Source organism: Rhea pennata, chromosome 9 (assembly GCF_028389875.1).
Source record: "Rhea pennata isolate bPtePen1 chromosome 9, bPtePen1.pri, whole genome shotgun sequence".
Taxonomy (NCBI): domain Eukaryota; kingdom Metazoa; phylum Chordata; class Aves; order Rheiformes; family Rheidae; genus Rhea; species Rhea pennata.
Window position 1 is genome coordinate 9,111,532 of NC_084671.1, and position 23,666 is coordinate 9,135,197.

A 23,666-nucleotide genomic window follows, 5' to 3' on the forward strand; every position below is an offset into this window, starting at 1 on the left:
GTAAAATTGCCACTGCCACAGTGTGGTAAAGCCAGTTGATTCATTGATAATTACAGGCAGCTTCTCTTACGAATGTTTTGGAAATAATTCAGTCAGCAGTTGTTCCTCCATCTCGTGATACTTACTGACAGCAATCCATTTGAAGTGCAGATCTTTAGTGCAGCTGTTCTCACAAGGATCTTGAGAGATAAGGATGTGCATACCCTGTCTTGCAGGTAGACTTGGGCATAGAGTGAGTGATTTGCTAAGGATGACACAAGTACAGGGCAGAGTAGGGATTTGAATATTTATCTCCAGTTTGCAGGCTTGCTTTCTAATCAGGAGATTGTCCTTTCTTTCTTAGATAGCAAGCATGGCTACTATTTTAAAATTTTTTTCGTTTGTACACCCTTATACATTTACAGTGGAGGTGTGGACCTCTGCATAGTGAATTTAAGCCTAGCAACTGCAAATTTGCTTTTGTTAATTGCATTTCTCAGTCTCCTTTGATATTTTCCATACATTTTCCTTACTGGTGGGCCAGAGATGGAAAAGCACTAGTGTGAACTAAGACTTGAAGCAACAGTCAGCTTCAGCCATGATGACAGTGAAGCAGGAAGGCATTTGGATAAAGCAGTATGAAGCAGACAAAAGAAGAAACATTACTATTTTTATCTGCATTTTGGTATTTTACTACTCCCTTTGGATAGTTCTCTAATCACTTGGACATTCTGGATCAGATTTTGGCCCTGATTCGCTTACTACTTTGCATTAAATGGTTACTTAAACCCTAGCATTTGCAGTGGCCACTTGCAGGGGGGCTGTAACCATTTGGTTACACAGCCTGTTCTCTAAATCTGGCCACTACTGCGTGGCAAAATATGAGTCTAGATCTTTACAATAAATCTTTTCTCTTTGAGGGTAAATTAACTGTCAGCTAATCATAAGCCACACTGTTTCCTGTAGCTTCACTCATACTCATCAGCTCACTGAAAACTGACGGGGAAGATTTGGTAGTTTTAATTGGTGATAGGAAAACTGTCTTATTACAAGGATCCACTTAAACTGAATAATTTGGAAGTGCAACAGTAGCCTGTCTGGCATGCCAGAATTTCCTTCCAACTCAGTAGTTTAAAGTCTGCCCTTACTGACAAATGTTGGTTGCCCCTGTACTACCTATGAGTATCTTGTTCAGTCTGGACTTTGCAGCCAGAACTGTATCAGCTCAGCACCAAGCAAATGAAAAACAAGGTAAATGTCTCCTGCTTTGCTGCCCACTTTCTCTTGATTGCTCCGTCTGTCAGCCTCCTACTCCAGCTTGTAGTAGACTCGTGAACCAGACATAAATGTTGGTATGAGAAACATGAGGCAGAAGGGCAGAGTTGGAGAAAATTAGCAGCAAAGTCCTAAGATGAAGTACAAATATTATTTCAGTCAAAAACAGCTTGTCCTTTATTTGTAAAGAGAATGGATATGTATGCATGGCTTTTATATATTTTTCAGTTATTCTACCACAACTTAATTATGAAAGGCATGATGGCTAAAGCAATGTGATTAGGTTCAGCTCCTGGCTCAGCTACAGTTTTTTTTGAGACTTTGCCCAAATTCTTATTGTTTCAGTTCTTTATCTCTAAGTTGAAAGCGAGGGTAACTGTCTGTTTAGGAAGTGAAAATAAAAACTTTGAATGTCCAAAATATTTAGCAGTTGGATTTTCATTTAACATGATTCCTGTTAGGTTTTATTCAAGTTTTTTGGTTGTGTAAAGATGCAAATAGAGGTCCAGTGGTATCTTCACATATATCTGCAGAGATTAGGTTGCTGATCCTAATGGGAGTTGGAAACCTAGCCTGTTTGGTGATTCTGTAAATTCTGCAAAGTGTCTAAACCCATAGTGTCCTTTGTCATATAGGTGCTTTTGACAAGCTCACCTAAACTTTTTAAGCTTGGGACTGCTTTTCTTTCTTTATCTGTGGGGAACAGATTTCTGAACTTTCCTTGAACTGTGCATAAAAATATACACTCCAGCTCACAGACCTTACTGTGATTAGCAGGTAAAAATCTTAACACGCTCACATTTGCTTATTTTGAAAATGTGCATATTAGCATTTTATGTGTAAAATGAATGGTTGATGTGCAGAGCTCAAGATGCAGTGGAGACCACTGGGTGCTGCTTCTTCTGTAATTTGTAAAATGCTTTGCTCTGACTGTTGTAATACTTAATTCAATAATGCTTGCAAAGTAGTTTGAGAGTCACAGATGGAAGGTGAAATGGAGGTGCAAAGTAGGGTAATTACCCAACTTTAAACGGCCCTGAACAGATGAATGGGGGGAGGGAAACATTTTTTTTTCTTTCTTTTTTCTTTTTTTTTTAGTGCAGAGATAACATAATAACATATTTCATTCTAGTTCTTTCGCTCATCTTAAACATCTTATCCCTGAACATTTTGCAGGCCTTGCTGTTATAGTTACATCTGCAGATGATGAAAAGGAACAATTTTTCCTGTCAAGAATATCATAAGCAGATGCTGAATTCACAGTAGATTACAATACACTGAATCTTTGCAGCTTTTCCCCAAAGGGGGTGAGAAACTGCTGAGATTACACATTATGTTGGAGAAAGCATAGCAGGAACATATTTTCCACAGTTGCAGAGTTTACTCTCCCAAGCCAGCTGAAGCCTGCATACTGAAATATATCCATTCTGCTTAAAAGAAAAAGAGTAACACAGCAACCTTTCCTATTTATTACTAGTTTTCAGCTAAGTGGTTGTTCAATGAATTGTGTTAATGCATATAGTGCAAGCTTTGGCCATACAGCATTATCTAGGAGGATTTGGGTTGTTGGAGTTTTTTCACTAAAACTGAGAGAATAGTTTGGCCACAGGAAGAAAAAAAAAAAAAAAAAAAAAAAAGGCATGTTTCCATTCTAATTAAAGCTGTCTGATCTTCTCAAGTCATCATAGAAGAGCTTGCCTCAGACATTGTTTTCTCCATATGCATTAAGATCTGGCTGTTGATTTCGGCAAAATACTAGCGGGGAGGGGGGGATACAGGCATTCCTGCGGCAGGCGGCTGCTGTACCCGTGCCCATGCTGCAGCTGGTTAGGAGCTGAAGCTCTGCAGCATGGAATGGAAGCTGAAGAACAGTAGGTGATTATGAGAGGACCGCTTTAAAGAGTAAAATATATGTGGGAAGAAGTATCTGGGAGATGTACTGAGTTATCTGAGCTCAGCTAGCGCTAATAGAAGCTCTGTGTGTGCAAAGTTATAGAGGCAAAGTTCTATATATTAAACACAAATCTGAAAACACTCATGTTTCTTGCATATTAAGATAATAAATCTGATACAACTTTCCACATCATGGTAATTGGTGTTTATCAGAATTTCTTTCAACAAGCTGTGCCTCACTTCGTGTATCTTATCACAAGGAAGAGATGAGAACTTAAAAGAATTTTCTAGATTAAAGCCTAATATAAATTAGCGTACTCAAAGAAACCAGAAGTCACCTGCCTCTTGCAGCTTTCAATAAGAAACACATCCCTCCTTAGAATGCAGTTTCAGTAACAGCTGGTTAGTTCATGTAGCTAATCTTTTACACAGTCTTTTAGGTTATGGAGACAAACTGAACAGAATGAGTATGAAAAAAACATCTACATGCCGTAATAATAATCAGTCCCTAGACATTCCTCTAGCTTGATATGCATAGAGACATATTTCAAAGCCAAATACTGCTGGAGCAGCTGAGAGAAGCTGCAGCAAAGCCTGGAACGGTGGTTCACATCTGATGCCTCTTGAGTTCAGTGCAGAAGGGCCGCTCACTCTAAGACACGTTTCACTGTTAGAATTGGGGACTAGGAGAGATTACAGGAAAAAAATGAGCCCAAGCCGTTCCGGAAAGGAAAGAAGCGATCCAATTCATCTTCCCTGTGGTGTTGTAGCAGGAGTGAAAGAGGTTGCTCTGACTGTATTCACTCTCGTGGAGGGAACGTTCAGTTGAGCAAGGTCTGGGTTTGGAAGGACCAACTTAGAGTGAAAGAGAGCCGAATAGATTTTCCAGTTGACTGCTACTTATGTTTGTATGCCACAAGTCAGCTTGTAATGCATATCCTTCTCATTGAAGTATTTTGTTGCTTTAGCTGTTACTGTCTTTTCAGTCACTAAATATAAAGATACTTGCATCTTTGGTTTTAAGAGATTGTAAGATTTTTCTTTCCTTTTTTTTTTTTTTTTTTTTTTTTTCCCCCTCATTCTGTGAATTGCCCACAGTTCCCAGTGTAGTCAGGTTAAATTAACTTGCACAGGACTGATCTTTTTTAAATAAATAAATAAATAAACAATCTTTTTATGTGTACTTTGACATCCTAGAAACGTGGCTCACTTGGCACATATAAAGATTTTTGATCTGGGGAGTTTTGTACTTGTACTCTTGGTGATAGTTGCAGGTATAGGTCTTCTGAAAATTTGGTCAATGGAGAGAAAATGACATGTATTAGACTCAGGGTTGTCCTAGTGTGGCTCTGAAAGTCAAGAAGTTCTGAATACCTTTAGGAAATATGAGCCAATCCACCAAAAATAATGAGATTGTAAAAATAATAAATTTGGTGATTCTTTTGTGTCTTCTGGCTCTTCAAGTTTTTACCTTTTAAAGTTTCTCTGTATAACCATAAAGCCTAGAAACATTTATTTGAAATAAAAGATGAGCAGCTGATACAAACATGTGACTAGTGGCAATTGGAGGCAGAGGCAAGTGGAAATGATACAGCAACAATATAAGAAAGAAAGGAGTAAGCTCCTTTGTGTGGCTTGTAGTTGCTTGGATTGAAATTAACTGAAGTTCGTCATATGTGGTTGTTCTGTTCATTAAGTCAGCAGCATGTGCAACAGAAAAGGCAAGTCCTGCAAAGTGTATGACTGAGGAAATCACAGTGGTAGATAATAATTTGGATTTAATTTGCATTTTATTGAGTGTTGTCAGTGGAGGATTTAGTGTTAGAATGTTTCTTTATTTTAATACAACTCAGTGATTTTCATCTCAAACCTGTTCTCTTGATAATAGGCTGTTCTGTGGACAGGGCATCTTCTATTGTAACTGGTGGGGACATTGTACAATTATTAATATACTATCAATAAATTGATAGGGAATGGTTTTCCAAGTCATAAAATAAGACCAGATTATTTTGCAGTAGAAAAGACATAAAATAACTAATTAGTTGGACTGAACTGCTGAAGTGATTTTGCTCCACACTTGCTATTTGCCCTCATTTTCAATGTATAATGTAACTGTAGTGAAATTTCATTGTACAGCTTATAAAGCAGTGCAGAAGGAGGCTGTTTTGTTCTTCCTGGTACAGCTGCGATTCGTACTCTCAGGGATTAGTACCCACTCCCTACCATTTCAGGCATTTTATAAGAATATATAAACTAGTGTTTTCTTTGTTTCCATACTTTCCATATGTAGTGTGTGTGTCACATGTCATGTGACATACGCTATTTGTGCTAGAATGCTCTAGGATTCTTGTAAATTGAAGAAAAATTTTCCCCTTCTTGAAGTGTGGAATGGATCCAGGAGGATACTGAGTGCTTGAGAGAGCTTCTCCTCTGTTACATAGTCTCACAGCAGATGGTCCGTATTCCTCACCACTTTAAGCAGCTTCCAGAACCGAGTCAAGGATGGTTTTTTGTTTGTTTGTTTGCTTTTGTAGATGGTGAAAGAGTTTGTCTTAAAGGACAATGTTTTTTTTAGCTTGTTAAATATTAATTATACGTTGTGTACATGTCATTCTGTACATTGTCTTTCATCATGTTGACTTCCTTTAAGTAGGTCTTTTGCGTTAGTTATTTTTGGAGAGGAGAGGAGATGAGTGAGGGTTTCAGTAAAGTAAATTACCTTATGGTTTCCCAACTAACTAAAGCTTTGCTATGGTCATCTCCATCTTGATAGTATTGAAGTATTTCACTATGCATCCGTATAATTCATGAAATAAATGTTCTCATGTCTTTGTCACCTGTGTGGCTTAATTTAGCAGGCATTCTCAGAGGGATCCAAGTCCACACAACCATAGGATCCTTCTCTGCTTTCATCCAGTAATGCCGTGGTTGGGACAATTGTCCTATGTTCCATTCCTTCCTCTTACCCCCCATTTAAGCTTCCTCACCCCACTGCAGTATTCACATACCAAACTATAGGATATTCTGGGGTAGCTGGAAAACATTCTTATTTCTTTCTGTTGAAATAATTCTAATTTGTGTGCAATAGTTACTCTTCAGTGGGCTGGAGGAAGCCTATGTTTGTATATGCAGGGAAAGCCTAATGGTTAAGCCAATGAGGGAGAACATCCTGACTTTCAGACCCTGCCCTACTGGATGGTTCAATATTTAATTTCAAGTGATTAGTGAAAGAGCCTAGAACTTAGCTGGTTTGCCCTTCCAACATGGTGCTTGGTCACTGGGCTATATCCAGGTATTCTTTTATACCTCTTATGACTCCTGGTGTGAGTATTTAATCAATTCCATGCAGAGTAGAGCAAAATCAGTGGGGAGGAGCGAGACTGCTGTTCGTGTAGCAGATTGCCCTACATTAGTTGGTTTCGGGCATCCTGAAGATGGAAGATGTAGTTTCATATACCTCAGACATACTGTGGCATGGGGTGCCTCTCTTCCAGAGCCTGAGTACATGCTATATGCAGAAAAGGGGGGTGCCTCTCCCTCGCTTTCTGCATTTTGAAAGAGGGGACTTAGGCCATCTCAGTTTCTTAACGGAGAAGTCTTGATACCTGATTCCTGGGAAGGTTTTAGATGATTCCTTGTAGCGTAGAAATAAGAAACTGAGCCAGCTCAGTCTTTCCTGAGCATTGGATTGTTTAAGTAGCTCCTACTCTGGTTAATGGTGACTGCGGATGCCAATTTTAGGTACTTGCTCATCCCAGACACTTGTAGGGGTACAGCTTGAGCTGCAGATTCCAGCTGCAGAGACATACTTCTGAGTAAGATGATGCCCTCTTCAGCGTTGTGGCACCTCTATGCTTTTGCTTCCTTAACTAAAGTCTTTCTTGGAAAGGTAAGAATCCTAAAGAGGAAGTATTTTGCAAAGATTTCATCTCTTCATGTAGATAAAGAACGCTTTAAGCAGAAGTACAGAAAATTTTCAGAATATTTACAATAATAGAATATAGTTGCTTAAATGGCAAAACTTAGTGCCAACAGTACATGGAAGAGAGAAGTTGTGTTTTTAACTCTGCCATGTGAAAAGCGTATGTCGAAACGCAAATGCATCAGCTTAGTAAGGAGGATCCTGCCAGCTAGATTAGCAAAACACACCACTGTAGGATAAAAGGCAGTGAATAAAGGGCTGTAACTTCTCTCTTCATCGATAAGTAGCACTTTACATGACCTTTTCCAGCACTTGAATTGCAAAGCCCACAGTAACGCTTGAAGGGATGGTAAAGAATTATTTTGGTTTTGTTTACCAGTGGAATAATTCAAAAAGAGGTAAATGTACAAAAGCAAAGAAGATATAGAAATATCCTTAACTTCTTTTAACTCACTGGCAAACTTTAATCCTAATGCCCTCAATCCCAGCATATGTATAACAATGAGGTCAGAGAGACTGGGAACTGTGGCCACAGGTCTTGTTCTATCTATGATACTACAGGATGGTATTGGGAATAATTATGCAACTTGCATGAACCCTTCTCTGTATTCCAGGCTAGAGGCAATGCTCTTCTGTTTTCCTTAACAGCTTTTTAGTGCTTCACAGCTTTTTAGTGTATTTCACAAGAAATACACTGCCTTCTCCCTCAGCCTTGTCTGCGCAGTCTTACTTGTTACAGTGTGATGAATAACTTGCCTACAGTTCCTGCTGCCAAGTAATACCAGAGATAAGAATACAACCAGCCAGAACTCTTCTTCTTGTATTCATTTTCTCCTTAATGAATACTGAATAGGAACATTTTCTATTAATGAATGTTGATGGAAGCTCAAGCCTACACAGAAATGGAAAGGAAAGTGTAGGGAGCAGCGTCATCCTCGGTACAGACTGACACTCTCCCCGTTCCTCTCATGCAGTCCTAGTGATGTCAGTTTTGATGCCTTATTGGTCTGTTTCTTCTTGAAACTGCATCATTTTCTTTTCTGCAGCTTTTCTGCATCTGCTTTGGCTGATCTTTCTGAGGTAGGCTGCATAGCCACCAGTCTTTCCTCATCTAAATGCTGCTTTCGCAGTCCTACTCTTAGGAAAGAGCTTTCTAGCAATGGAGCCAGAAAGCATTAAAAGGAAGCTCATGTTTTTACTTAAGTAAAAATGTTTGTTGCTGCAGTGAACAGTGCTGCACTTGACTCTCTGCTAGGAAATGCTTGGTTCTTCAGGACTTTCATATTTAATTAGCTGTAAATTAATTAGCATAGTTTTGACTGACACTGCTGACTTATTTTTCCTGCTGCTTTAAAAAAAATCATGTGGACTTTTATTTAGTTGTGCAGTTTGGAAATGGAAAAAACTGATTGTAAGCTATCAGTCATGATGCCAGGAATCACCATGGAGGCCGGTCTCCACTTATTAATGGTATCGCTCTCTTCTATTTTGTCTACTCTCATCAGTTTATAAAAGTCTTTCTTACTTATCTTAGCACTGTCTGTCTTTTTTCCCCTCCTCCTCCTGACCCTTACCTTACTGGACTTAGCTGTTTCTCTCTATACTCTTGTTTGGTTCCTCCCCTCCTTTTCATTTTTAGTGCAGGTTCTCTGTTAGATCTTTAAATAGCAAAGCTACATGATGGCCTCTTATTCACTGCACTTTCTTTCTCAGTCTGTCGCAGTCACACTAACAATAGATAGTTAGATATCTGCCATGTTCTGTTTTCATAGTCTTTTTCTCTCAAACTGGGAAAGGAACAAGAGAAGTCTTTTACGTGGTCTTTTTACAAGACTGTATAAAAATGGTGTAATTTCAGAGTTTCTTTCAAAGGTCTAGCAAGTGCTGAACATCACTAATGGTAGAATCTTTACTGATGTATGGAAACTTTAGAATAAATATTGTTCTTGTAAGAGCTACAGACTACTAGCCCGTGCCAGATTTCTAAGCAGTAATAAGCATGGGAAAGGAAGGTAAAAAGTCGGAAGAAATTCTGTGCTCTTTTCTCTACAGTCTTCACCAGGACCTTTGGCTTTATGTGGATTCTTGGAATTTCACGTTAAAGAAGCTTTCCACATAACTCTTCTCCTGCTCAGTTCCACTCTTATTTCATTACAGCATTGTCATTAATATAAAGTTAAACTAAAATCACCTATATTGAGTTGGATTTTGCTGAAGAAGGCACTCTGTACCAAAAGCGTGCTTGGTTTTTCAAGCTATATCAGCTAATCTAATAAAAGATACAATTTTTACAAAACTCCCTTGTCTTATGCTCATTCTTCACATCCTCTTAAATCAATAAGTAAAGGGAATCTAAAAATAATTTGGCCTGTTTTATGAGAGGCTCCCAACTATACTGTGCAAGAGGTCTTAAGGATTTGGCTATGTGACTGCTCAGAACAATGCCACTGGGTAAGAAAATTGAGGGTTGAGCACCTGACTTTTTTCGAAATGTAAATTTTCCAATTTTGCGTAACAGACCTATGTACATTGAGTGGAGAATCCTAGAGCCATGCAATGTGGAATGGTAAGTTGTTTACTTGTTAGTAATTCCTTTCCTAAAAACATAACTGCTTGGGACAGTACCTGATAGTGCTGATGTATTTCTTTCTTACACGTTTGATTTCAACTGGATTCTTCAGTTTTGCTGTAAATGAGTGAAATCTCTGGCAGTTAGAGATTTGTAAGACCATTTCTTTGGTGTAGGCTGGAAGTTTTCAAGCAGATATTGCTTAATGATAGCATCTATCACATCATACTCCTGCAGTTAGTAAGGCGCTATTTCTCTGAATTTGTTAATATAATTTAATGAAAACCTTCATATTTATCCAGCCCTTCTCTCCCTGTACAAAGCTTTTCAGAGTCTGAGATGTGGCTATAATTTTACAGATGCAAGATTCCCTTGCAGCGATGTAACCTACTCTGGCTGATTCTCATTGTTCATATGGAAAAGAAATCATAAGTTCAGACACCTTTTATTTTATTTTCTTTTAATTCACATAATCAGTTTCCTAGCTCAAGTAGAACCTTTTAAGGGAACGTCAGAAGTCGTATCTGTCTTTGAAATGATTTGTCCTCCAGCTGATTTAGTTTCATACTTTGGAATGAAAGTGCTTCTAGCAAACATGAGACCAGTGGGGAACTGGGAATGCTCTTCACCTCCAGAAATCATGAAGTACTTCATAGGACTGAGATCTAAACAATTCTGGGAGGTAGAATGTTGCCTTGTGAAAAAATAAAGATATGAATCTAATGACATTGTCAGCTATTCAGTAAAATATCTGCTGGAAGATTTTATGAACCTCTCTAATACATTTTTGTAGGTTGCCCCATTATCCAGAGATTTTCTGTTACTTATGGGATGCAGACACAATACTGTCCTTACACATGGTATTCCAAATTCTGAAATTCTTCTTTGTCTTTACTTAGTTGATACTTAGGAACTGACATATGTAGGAGTTACTACTTGAGCATACGCAGTCAGGATTAAATCAATAGGGGTTTTTTGATTTTCATTTAGTGTTGACCATTGAAGTCACTCTGTTGGTAGAAATTAAAGGAAATACCTTCTTTTGTCCTTGAAAAGATACTGAACTGCTGCTTCCCTGAACAATATTCCTATTGCAAGAGAGAAACCTCTTACAAAACAAGCTGTTGCAGGAATTTCCTTGTGCATTTTTCTTTTTATGTGTTCTGAGATAATCAAACCCCTTTAAGAAGGCAAGTTATCACCTCTGCACATGAACTCACTGATCTTGTGTGTTTAATCGTGCTAGCCTATGTGAAAAGCAGGCAACTTGAGGGAAGATGACATGCCTTTACTAGTGTCAGGATACTTGCATTGCTGCTAGAAGACTCTGATTTTCTACGTTTTCATTTTTCTCCTGGAGGATTCAAACTTTTTTGAAGTAGAATGAGCTGAAGAGGGGAAAATGTAAGTTCAGATGGTGTCAATCTTATACACAAACACACTATATTATATATACACACACACATATATATGTATATGTATGTGTATATATATATAAATGAAATATATATGGGGGGAAAAGAGTAGATATTGCAATTAAAATTCTACTTCTCTCTTTCTCAATTTCTCTGGGAGAGACAATCAGAAACCCTTTGCAAAGACCCTGCATATCAAATATTCAACTGATGAAAATGCTTACATTGAATTATATTGCGTAAGCGTCTGATGCGTCTTCTCAGAGCTTTCAGCTATATTGCTCTCAAATTGTATCCAAGTTCATTCTAAATGACTGTAAATAAAGTGCTGTCCTGGATGTCACCCAGTGTATTCAGGGTCTTGTACCACTAGTGTTCTATGGATCCTCCTGTAGGACATAATAAAAAAATAAATAAAAAATAACCCCCTCGACCTATTTAAAACTTCTTCTTGGAGTCACTTTGTGGAATAAATATTGGCACACTGTGAGCTCTGAAAGCTCTAACTATGGACATCTATAGTCAAATAACTCATTTCTCTCTACTTCCTATTATTTTAGTCCCATGAGCAAAAGGAAAGAAGGAAAAAGATGGAGCATGGATAGATACTGTAGGGGAAGTCAGGAGGAGACCTCATGCTTAATGCTAATAGCATTAAGCTATTTTATGATCCACTTTTAGTCCTCACTTCTGTTTTTAGCAGTAGTGACTTGGTGGCCCTACATTAGGTTCCTCATTAATTCATCTTCTGTTCTGCTCGTTTGTTTATAATTGGCACTTGTGAGGCAACTTGCCATCCTCTGCTGCACGTTCAAAGCGTGCATGCTCCCGTTCAATGAGCGAGGCATGGGGAGATCTGCACATAAACACTGTTAGGTGTTTGTACGTACTTACGAGGCAGTATTATGACTGCACTTATTATCCAATTAAGCAGACAGAACATGACAGGAATAATAAAATTGACATAACTCCAAGGGAGAAAGGGCTAGTAAAACACACTGTGTCCTAAATACTTCTAAAAGTTCAAGATTTAATGTGATTTTTAATCTTTATGCTCATTCTACTTCATGAATTGCCCTAGGATGGTAATGTGTAAGCCAGACATCACTGCTACAGTTCGCAAATTCTGTAATCAGGATTATGCAAAATGAGTTTTGATCAAAGTGAATTTCCTTTTTTCTTTTTTTTTTTTATCTTTTTGTTTTCCCAAAAGTGAATTCTGATCAAAAACAAGTGATCAAATAACACTAATTTTGATCTGGTTCTATGGCATCATAAATCGTTTGAGCTAGTACTAATTACGACATTTACAGTTTATAAAAGACTGGCGCTCTTGGTGGAAGTGGTTGTGCAGGGTCTAGGTTGAATAGCAATGTGACTTCTGAGATTTTTGATTACTGTGCCAAGGAGACCAATTTGGAAGGCAATTGGATTTGTACTGTACTTCCAGTTTAGAAATCTGCCAGTGAATTGTGCTGGAGAGAAAACTGTAATTGAGCAACTGCAGTTAGGTGGCTATGATTGGATATATCCAGACAATCTTCCCTAAGGTGACTGAGGAAAACAGAGCGAAAGAACTTCCCCTTGTTTTTTTCTTGTCCTCTGCAAAACAACCTAAGCACATCTGAGTTGATCTGTACGCTTTAGATCAACGGTAAAATTTTGCGCTTGGCTTGTCAAGCCTGCCTGTTTCACCTTCTGTATGCAACTAGCTGTACCCGGGCTGAGCTGCTGCGTAGCAGAGCTCCCTGTAGTGCACTATGCAAAGCCATTTTTGATGTGTGGCAGTGCATATATTGCCTGTCAAAACTTCTAAAGGGCAGGAGTCCTGCCCTTCCCTATTGCCCCAGTGCTGGCCCCAAAGGGAAGCATTAGATGCATCTAGGGCATTATGAAAGGTGTCAGCTTAGACACTAACAGGAGTAGCAGATTCTGGAGTTCATGCAGGCTTTCAAAAATATCACTTTGGGGACTGTCAAAGCAGCTGTTATTCTCAAGTTGGTCTCATGACCAAAGTGGATACAAATATTCCTTTTTGCATTTAGGATTTTCCTGGGATAGTCTCTTAGGATGCGAGTCATCTTTGCAAAGGTTCTCTCTTATACGTGGTCCAGTATAATATCACTGTGACTTTACATAAATATTGAATCAGCAGCTCTGTGATCCGCAGTAAGTGACAGTTTGAGGGAACAAATATCTCAAACTGATAGACTTTCTGGCTTGCAATGGCAAATCTGATGGCATGCTCTGTGCTAGAGCAGTTACATTGTTATATTATTTCATAGTGTTGGCATCTAAAGAACACCACCACTTTCGTCAGTAGGAAACAGACTTTGGTAGGACTGGCTTTGACAGTAGTTATATTCCCTATGATGTAAAAATAGATTGGACTCCTCAGACAGCTTTGTTGTGTATTTGTTTGTTTTTAGAAGATAACTGTGTTAATGTTGGACTTATCTGTTCAATGAGAGTGAAATTCAGTCACGTAAGGAAGTCATCTCAAAGTGCTTGTACCTTATAAGCCTTTAGAGCAGGACTTTGGTATAGTTAATCTTAACTGAGTAAGAATAACAAATGTCTTTAATTGACTAGTATAATTTAAACAGATATTTAGAGACAAACACCATCACTTTTTATAAAAATAATGTGTTACAGATGTGCATTTTGTAAACATTCATCAAACATTGTTAAATCTCTAATGTTTGCATAATATCTGTGTTTTCCAAATGAGGAATATGTGAGGAATAAACCTTCACTGTATTCTGAGCTGGAAGAAGATATGTGGAACAAATTCTTGCTTGCAAATATGCCACAAGCATTAGGTTGCCTGTAAATTTTTTCTGATAGCATCATTTATTTCTTTGACATGAGAAAGTGCTGAGAATGATTAAGACAGCACAATACACTCATCTCCCAGAGACATCAGCATAGTCTATCTGCCCTTTGCTGACTGCTCATTTTCAGATAATTCTGCATAGATTTGCATTCTGTGCATGCTATAATTTCTATTAATACATTTTCCACTTGGAGAGTTTAAAGCAAAATGTCTTTTTTCTCTCCTGGCCATAACAAGCTTCTTCCTAAGTAATTATTACCATGAGGTTAGAGCTGGGTTTATAGAATTAGGAAAAACAGTAATTAGACAAAGCACATAACAGTTCTGAAAATATACTGTGTGCATTTGAAAAGAACTGCTGCATACTGTTTAACTGGGAATGCACTGAGGAATGCAGTAGCTTTTCTGTCTCTTGATATCTTTCTGTCAAGATAGCATTTCTGAAAGGTGTCTTCTAAACATCTTCTCTTGGACTTAACTGAGGAAGCAGAGTCAAATTCTTCGGCTTACATTACACTGAAGATCAGACTAGGTGATTGCAATGGTCTCCTTCATAGCTAAAAGCTATAGGTACCATATAAATGGAGATAGTGTTTGCAAAATCAGCATGCAAAATGTGCATTTCTGCTGAGAGCAGAAGGATGTCTTGGAGTAGAAAGGGGGAGTTTTGATTACATGGAAAGCCAAAAGTGATTCTTCATGTGGATAAGGGTAGTTTTGACCTCGTCTGCAGTGAAAGAAATTGAGACTTCCTTAATTCTTGTGGTGACATCTGTACTAATAATTTAAATATGCCTGAGGCCATTCCTTGGTGTTGAAGCTAACTAGTGTAGAATAACTAGCACCCATGCTATTAAACCCTTACTCTCCCAAGCAGGATGGCTGCATCCAGACTGTCACTGGAAGTGGTCTCTGTCCCCAGCCAGCTCCTGAATCCAGCCCTGGAGGAGCTTGGAAGAGCGCATGGGACAAAAGCATGTCAGGGGCTGCAATGACAGTCTGCCAGTATAGCTGAATATGTTCCAGTACCCAGGAACTTTTTTTCCTTGACCCTCTTTAACTTACTAATATTAACACAGCCTACAGGGTATCAGTATTTAGCTTAATTTCCAAGACTCCAGGAAAGCTGCCTGTAGGTTGCAAATAATGTATGGACTATTATTTTTTAAAAAGGCTGTATTTTGAAAACTGAAACTTAAAAGCTGTTGAGGCTGCTCTAACATCACTGCTTCATGGATGTTAGGAATGGAAAAGAGCTGCATATTATGTTCCCTCTTTGTCCACAGCACAGGATTATTCTTCATGTCATACTTTCTTTCATTGTGTGAGCCAGTTTTAATGCAGACAGACAATGTGTTACATGAAGATTTTTGGTACAATTGAAATGTACTGGAGCATCAGAATGAAAAGGCATCAATGTCAATATTTACAGTAGAAAATGTAACTAGTTCATCTGATCAGAACTGCTGACTGCAGATTGGTTTGTATTCTAGTTGTGCTCTAAAAGCACAAATTTGTATCTGATGAATTCTTGCTGCTTTGTGGGGAATTGCAAAAATCCACCCTAGTGTCCTTGACTGTGCTTTGCTAGATTGAGATTCCCCATGTAATTTTTAATAGATGCTAAATCTTATGCCACTTAATTTGTGTGTGTGTGTGTGTGTGTGTGTGTGTGGAAAACGAGAAGGAATTTGTGCTTTACTAATGGGTGCCTTCAAGTTTAGGAGAAAACAGAGTTAGGTAAGAAGATTCACTTTACAGCTTTCTTAAGCTAATGTCACACTCCAATTTTCATTTTGTTTTTCAGTCTCTCTTTGCTCATTACTGCCAGCCAGCAAAACATGCTGAAGCTCAGTAAGATGAAGTAGCTAGGTCATACTGCAGAAAGTGCTGATGTGAGCTGTTTCTTAACAGGTTGAGCTGTTTTCCCGCACTTCTCTATGAATGTGCTGAAACAATAGATTTTTCTGTGTGTGTGTGTGTGTGTGCACATGTGCGATGTGTGTGTATATATATATATATATACACGCATACACACACATGTATATGTATATGCACATCTGTGTGTGTGTATGTATATGTTCGTTTATATATATGTATTCCTTGGGCTCATTTCATGCTAGGTATGTACAGAAGAACTTTTAATAGTGCAAGATCTAATATTACCTACCCTATGCCTCAGGAATATATAGCTTTCTATTTTATAATAGTTAATAGTTCCAGCTATTTCAAGATTCACATTATTCCCTCTTAAGTGTCTACATGTTTTTAAAAATGGATGCCTTACCTTTGGCATCTACCCATGGTTATTCTATTTAAAGCTTTAGAGCATAAAATATAAAGGATACACAATTTCAAATCAAAAGATAAAAGATTCTGTCTCATGATAGGGTGTTGAAGCTATTTTCTTTAAGCTATTGGAAGGTTGTTGTTTCTTTCTACTGTACTGTCACTGTTTGCTCAATTGATAATGCTTAGGCGCTGTGTTAACCTTAGCTTGTAGACACTCTTCCTGCAGAAAGCAATTTAAATTCTACTTTTTAGTGGGAGGTGAGGGAATGAAGGGGGAGTAGATAGTAATTAAAAGAGAGTGTACCATAGGAAAATAATCTCTGTTCTTTTTCCAAATTATGACTGCAGCCTGTTAACTAAAACATACACGTAGGAAGTTAGCTTTAGTTGAGTTATATTGGCTAATGTGATAGAATCTACTAAATCTGACATATAGGGGGGAACAGAAGAACCTCAAGTGCTAACTGTAATATTAATATGTCACATCTAGTTTACGTAAAAGCCTTTGAATATAACTTGAAATTTTAGATTATCAAAATCTTATCTAAATAATATAGAACACAGTGTTCAGGAGGTAGACTTCAGTTAAGCAAGGCACTCTGTAGTTATTGATAAAGCATTTCATTATTTTATCTTTTTGTAATTCTATTTCCAATAGTTTTAGCTGTAATTTAACACTAAGCTTTAACAAAGTAACAATATTATTGTTTTCAAACAGTGCCTAGTTAAAAGGCATTCCTGTTTCAAGTTGACAAACGCAGGCTGCCCCGTCACGTGGGGCGTGAGGACTGGCATGGCCCTGGGGTGTTTGCCACCAGACCCTGCTGGGAAGTTGGTAAGCCTGGTTTTCTATCAGGTGGCAAGTACAGGGGTGTTGTACTCAAACTACACCAGATCTTGACAGACCCAATTATATCACCAGCTCATGGCACGTAGCACCTCTTCAAAAAGACACCTCTGCTGCCTTCTTTTTTCCCCAGAAATTTCTTGCTAACAACAGACACTGTTCTCTGAATGGTATCGCTGTCAGGGAAGTGCAGCCGTGACCAACAATTTTAGATGCTAACTCTAAACAATGACGGTGTCTGACAAAGACTTAAGCCTAGATTTTTGTTTACTAGAAAATTAAAAGAGCAGTGCTGCCAAAACAAATTTTTAAGCATCTTTTGCCACGACTAATTTATGGTGAAAATGTACTGTCTAGCTAATAGTAAACATTTAGAAAAATAGTATCAATTTATTATTTTAAAACAGTAAATTGTATCCTTATTGTGTAAGTTTAGTTTATTAAACTTAATTTATTAACTGGAAAAGCCAAGGTTGATAATGTGTCTGTGACATATTATCATGTGACATCTTTGACATATGGATGTAAGTCCATAAATTATACCTGATTAAATGTCAGTTTGATTAACTACAATTAAGGTATAGATCAGTTGTTGGTCAGAAAGCCAATGGCTTGTTTTTTGAAAATGTCAGCATTTCAGATTTTTTTGGGGGGGGGGGGAATAGTGAATATGAAATAAAAATCTTTCCAAAATGTGCTGTAAAAAACAGTATGTAAGAGTTATCTTAGACTAGACAGTTGTCCAAAAGTTAAGGCATGTATTAGAAACATTAAATGGTCTGGGTTTAAAAGCTTTATCTTTCTGATTTTTTTGACTATTTGGAATTAGTCTTTCTCTTCCAAAAATCCAACCCTGTCTTGAGATTTTTTTTTTAAAAAAAAGATGAACTAGCAAGATAGCCTTCTCTGAAACAGTTTTGATTTTTTTCATAGTTTCCAATGGCAAAAGTCTAGTCAGGATTTTTTTATATATATAACTTCTAAGCATAAATAATAAGCATTCAGCTTAAATCCTGATTCATGCTAAAATATAAAAAAAAATCAGTTAATAACTATGAAACTTTTCTAAAACAGACAGAAGTAGTTTTCTATAAAAAGGCCACTATCTCGGGCCCTGTGGTAATGATGAGAAGCAGTTGCGGAGCCTCCTGAAGAGCTGGGAATCCCTATCCGCTGCCAGTTCTAGTCCTGTAAGGTCGCAGCAAAACCATCACTAAAAATGCTTATCAGTTCAAGATTGAATACTTCACAGGCAAAGCAAAAAATGTTAGAAGCATTGTTGTACTTTAGCATAGAGCTAATGAAGAGCAAGATACAAACAACAACAGCGTTTTCAAAACAGAGGCTGGGGTACTCTGAAGAGAGGATATCCAAAACAGAAGATAGGGTTACTGCAATTCTACCTGCGAAATAGCGGGTTCTTAATATACGTGAATTTTTATAGCTGAACAACAAATAATTATTTCTTTTCTAGAAAACGACAGTTATCTGTGTATTTGCAGCCATCCAACGGCAAGAGAGGCAATCCAGTGCTTTAATAATGTTTCAGGCATTACTGTGTAATTTTCTGAGCGATGACTAGACAAGCACAGAAGTAGTAGTACATCTTTTACTAAGTACTTAGGAAATGCCGGTGGCTTTTAAATCAGCTAATTGTGACAGTCTGATGCCTCATCACAATAAACCAAGCCAATTGCCCTGCTAGTCTTGGACTCCACTACTGATGTTCCCAGCTGAAGAGAATTAGGTAGATTTGCACAAATGCAGTGCTGCAGAATGATATGTCTTGATTAAAACTTATTTGAATAGCTTTGTTTTGAGTAAATACAGCTGCAAGCAGAGGAAGGGAAAGGTACAGGCACATAATATTACCAGTGATTTATTAAGTATCAACTTTTGCTATGGGATAAATACAATTAAAGTATTTGGGAGATAAAGGATAATTGGCCAAAATGTTAGAAATTCAAGGCAAGGAGCTATTTTAGGCTGGCAGCATTCAGGTAGGGATTCATAGCACTACTTCAGCCTGCTGTACCTCTTCTAAATAAAACAAATAGGCTTTGTCTCATAAACAAGTTTACTGAGTGACGTAGTCCCTGTAGAGAGCTTGTTGCCTCTGTCTTGTCATGAGGGAATGGTGAAAACATCTCTTCAGTCCTAATCCAGCATTAAAAAATATATGGTAGCTGTAGTTTGGTTGAATTAATGATTTTGTATAATTTCTATAAAAGAAATTAAATTATCATGCTTTTGAAAATATATACACATCCCCAATTTAAGATTACCTGACTGACTAGGTCTGCAAAATGTTCTGACACCTGGTAACATGTTTTGCAAACAAGGTCATTCCATTTCTGTCCCACTTGTGCAGAGTACCTTTCCAAAATCAGTGCACTTCATTTTGGTATTATTTACCCAGAAAAGACAGCCATTTAAGTTAAGAGATGGAGAAAATGATATCTTCGTCAAGTGAATAGAACAGAAATGAATCCCATGGATGTAAATGGAAAGCATGAATTTGTTAGTGTTATCTATCTAAGTGCTGGCAGTATTGGCTTGGTTATCATAAATGAATCACTTCAAGCAGCAGAGGGTGAGTGGTATTGCAGGAAATCTTCCCCTTTTCCACTAAACAGGGAATTAAGAGGTTAGTAGTTGATTCAAAGCATTCATTATTCAGACTTGTGTTTATTGCTGTCTTGATTTACCAGCGCAATGCAATTTCTCTTTTCAGCTTTCCTCTGGACTTTCCTTGGCTTCTAGCATTCTCTTGATTGTAAGATTGTCTCCAGCTGTAGTCCATTTAAAGTCTTTAAATATTGATTAATTCTTCCTCCCAGATCAGAATATATACTAACATATTTCTTTTACTGATGAGTTCAGATCACTTTGTCCTTTGCCTTTTTTCAGAGTGTGGGTAAAAATTTTTCTTCCATTTTTTCCAGCTGGCAAATAATCTTGTTTCCATTCCATATACAAATAAGAGAGGAGTTCTTTATCTGTAGGCTTATCCATGTTATGGTTGGTGGGAATTGTTTTCAGGCTGAGAGACTGTCACTCCCTATTTTGTTAATTGAACTATAAAAACATCTCTTGTTGCCAGAGACTTTGTGAGAAAATTCTAAAATAGATATCTGACTGAATCAGCTAAGAGTAGGTAGTAGGTAGACTATATTTTGCTTACTGTAATGTACAGAAATACACAATTCCGACACACATATTTGCAAATAGGTTCTAAGTTCACTCTGCAAAGCAGGCATTCTGTTCACAGTCTAACCTTCTTCTAAAAGTTCATTGCAATTTTTTCCCACAAAACTAGAGGTGAAATTCTTGTTCCTCCAAAGGCAGTGGAAACTTCTGCACAGTGAGATCATCTTGTGTCGTATGTACCAGGAGAGCACTGCTGCCTTGAGGGTGATTCCTCTAACTCTTCCAACTGCCACTTTTGTCCACTGTAAGTGAACTGAAATATTGTGTTGGGAACAAGACAATAGAGAAGTTTTTTCCCTGATTCTTTTGAATCCTTATTCACACTGGTCCTGCCTGAGTTAGGGGCACATCCCATGCCTTTAAATGTAAGCTATAATAAATTATCATTATAATTCAGTTTATTTGACAATTCTAAAAAAATATCTTTTTATAATGTTCTATAAATTAGTTTCTCACTCATTTGGTATGTATATGAAAGAAATGTTATAGTACATTGTTAGTACTGACCAGGAATCCTTTGAACTGCCCGGAGAATCACTATTGGAGTAGCTTGAGCAGGTGAGAGTAGATTTCCCATCATTTAAGTCTTAAAGCTGAGAGTAGGTGCATTTCCAGAGTATATGCAATTCTCATCCAAACTATGATCTTGAAGATTAAGTAGGTGAAATTCATCAGTCCATATTGCTTTACATTGCATATGAGCTGATAATAAATGGTAGTTCATATGAACTGTAAAATCTGCCAATGTTTTTTGTATTATGTATGGGCTAAATATCAAAAACATTTGTGAGTTTTACTATTAATTGGGCACCTCAGTGTATTCACTGGATTTTTTTCATTTGAAACTTTTGCTTATTACAGAAAATGATAGCTTTATCATATATATTATCTCTCAATCCCAGTTCATGTTGTTGTTGGTTCAATGTCATTGTTCAGTGGGAGCTCCTGTACACGTTGTCTTCAGTCACTCACATATTGTTTGTCTATATGTGAAAACTTAAAGTAGTTAAAATTTCTGGATATCAACTTCATTTTTCATGTTTTCATGAGCCTGGGGTTCTAGGGCAACTATTTTTTTCCTTGTTTTCCTTACAGCTATTGTTAAATTGGATTAGAATGTAATTTTGGGGTCTTTTTTATTTTATATTCTCTCCTTTGGGAACAACCTTGTGGAAATTCATCAAACAAAATGCCTTGCTTGCAGCAGTGCAATAACTTTCAATAGGAAGGAAAATATTGAAAAAACTTTACTAAGTGACTAAAATTGTTCAAATGAGTTACAAATGATATCTAAATGAAAATTAAGAAGAGACTGTCTAGACCTACTAAAAAAGAATGCATTAAGTGAAGCTTTACCCCACCGCTAGTCAGAGAACAATAAATGTCATTCCTCTACATGTAAAATGGTTCACTTAGGAATAAATACCTTATATGAGAATGAATGGTATGAAAAGGGAAATACTAAGTTATCTTTTTTTTTTTTTTTTTTTTTTTTTTTTTTTTTTTTTGTAACAAGCCAAAGTTTCAAGTGAAAAAAATGCATTTGCTTCAGAGAATCAACTACAAGAAGTAAACAGGAAGTGGTGACTGAGGGCTGGTTTATGGCACTCTTACTCTAAGGAATATCTTATGCCACTAGTAGTGCCATTAAATCTAGCATTATCTTCCTTAGAATAAGATTGCATTTCATTCTTACAAGTTATCTGGCCCTACAGGAATGAAGTTCATAAGGCAGCAATGAAATATTTCCCCATGGATGTTCCTCTGCACGTTCCTAATGCATCTGAAATGGTTTTTTAGATTTGTATCTATTCTTGGATATGAGATTTTCTTACAGAATCCACACAACATTCCGCGTCTGATGATATGCAGAGTTTAGTTTCTCCTGCCTCTCGACTATTATTGTCTGCTGTACAATTTCTTTACATAGATCCAAGCACTAATACGGCCAAAAGGTTAACACAGTGGGAAGGAAGGAGAGGATTCCCAAAATATTATGAACCTCCCTAAGGACTTCATAGCAGCCATAATACCTATATTCCTTTTAGATGGTAACATCTGGCAATAGACTTGCAGGCTTAAATTAGTAGACATGCAATTACATTCCCCTGGTTTGCTCTCAAAACCTCACTGTTCTGGAGCCATCCATCACTCAATGATGTCCTAGCTGATCAGGATTTCACTGCTCAGCCTCTGAATGTCTGGAAATACCCTTCTTTTCTCAAAGGCAGGAAATCTGTTTTTTTTTCTACGGAGTTTTCTGCAAGCTAGCAGTTTATTTAGTCTTTTTACCACAAAATACAAAATTCTTTTAGCATTCTCCCCCCCCCCAAACAAAAACTTACCTTGCAATATTTTGGTAGCATATTAGTTTGCACTGGCCTTTCTTCCTTGGAGCTTGGCATCAGAGTCCAAATGAGGTCATTAATCTATAAAAGTGTAGTGGTCTCATCCCAGTCTTTGTTATGGATGTCTGCGAGTTCACATCGCAGAAACACTGCCTACTCAGTCCGGTTCTAGTGCGCTCTGCAGCCTCGGCTTGAGAGGAGAGCTCAGGGCTTCGGTAGCGGCACTGCTAATGATCAGGACTGTACAGCTTGGGCAGTGCTGTGTCAGTATCAGGAAGCTTTTACTGTGCCTGGGTTCCTGTCAGTGCTACTAATTCAATCACTTACATATGCAATAAATTCACATGAAAAATTAACAAAAACTTAGCCAGCAGCAGTACCCTCTGTACTTTCTTTTTCTGTTTCTTTTTTTTTCCTAAAAACTATGTAGCTTGCTTTTTAAATGATTGGGTTTAATGGTTTCTGGATATTATCAGCATGTTCTGTATTTCAGCATTTGGTGAAAAAGAAATTTTATTGCTAAATGGTGTCTCAATATCAATTCATGACGTATACTATTTAGCTGCTATTTCTAATATCTTGCATCAGGTTCTCTTCCAATTATATCTATGTCATCCCTTGAACTTAGAAGGGTCTCTGTAAATCTCAATGAGGGTTTAGCTCAGCACCTTGCAGTAGTCTTTTCCATTCCTATCAGGATCTCTGTCTAATTTTATAATGTTTTACGTGTCTAAGATTCACTATAGCCAATTTTTGCCATGATCATTAGTGATAATAACTCTAAATGCAGTGCAGCATGTGGGGGAATTGGACTCCCTCCTCCTCCTAAACAAGAATCTCTAGGAAACTGAGGTCCACGTATCTTCCTTACCACCTCTTGAGAGGTTGGTGACTCATCTTCCCATGAGAACTGGCCTGAGATTCTCCCAGCACAAGCTCACATGGGCTAATAACAAAGTGGTGCATTTGAATTTGAAAATAACAACATAAAAGTTATGGCCCTTAACAGTGGGCCTCTTTTAAATTCTCTTTCCTAGTGTAATTCCAGAATGAGAGTGAAAGAGGCTGTATATATTCTCC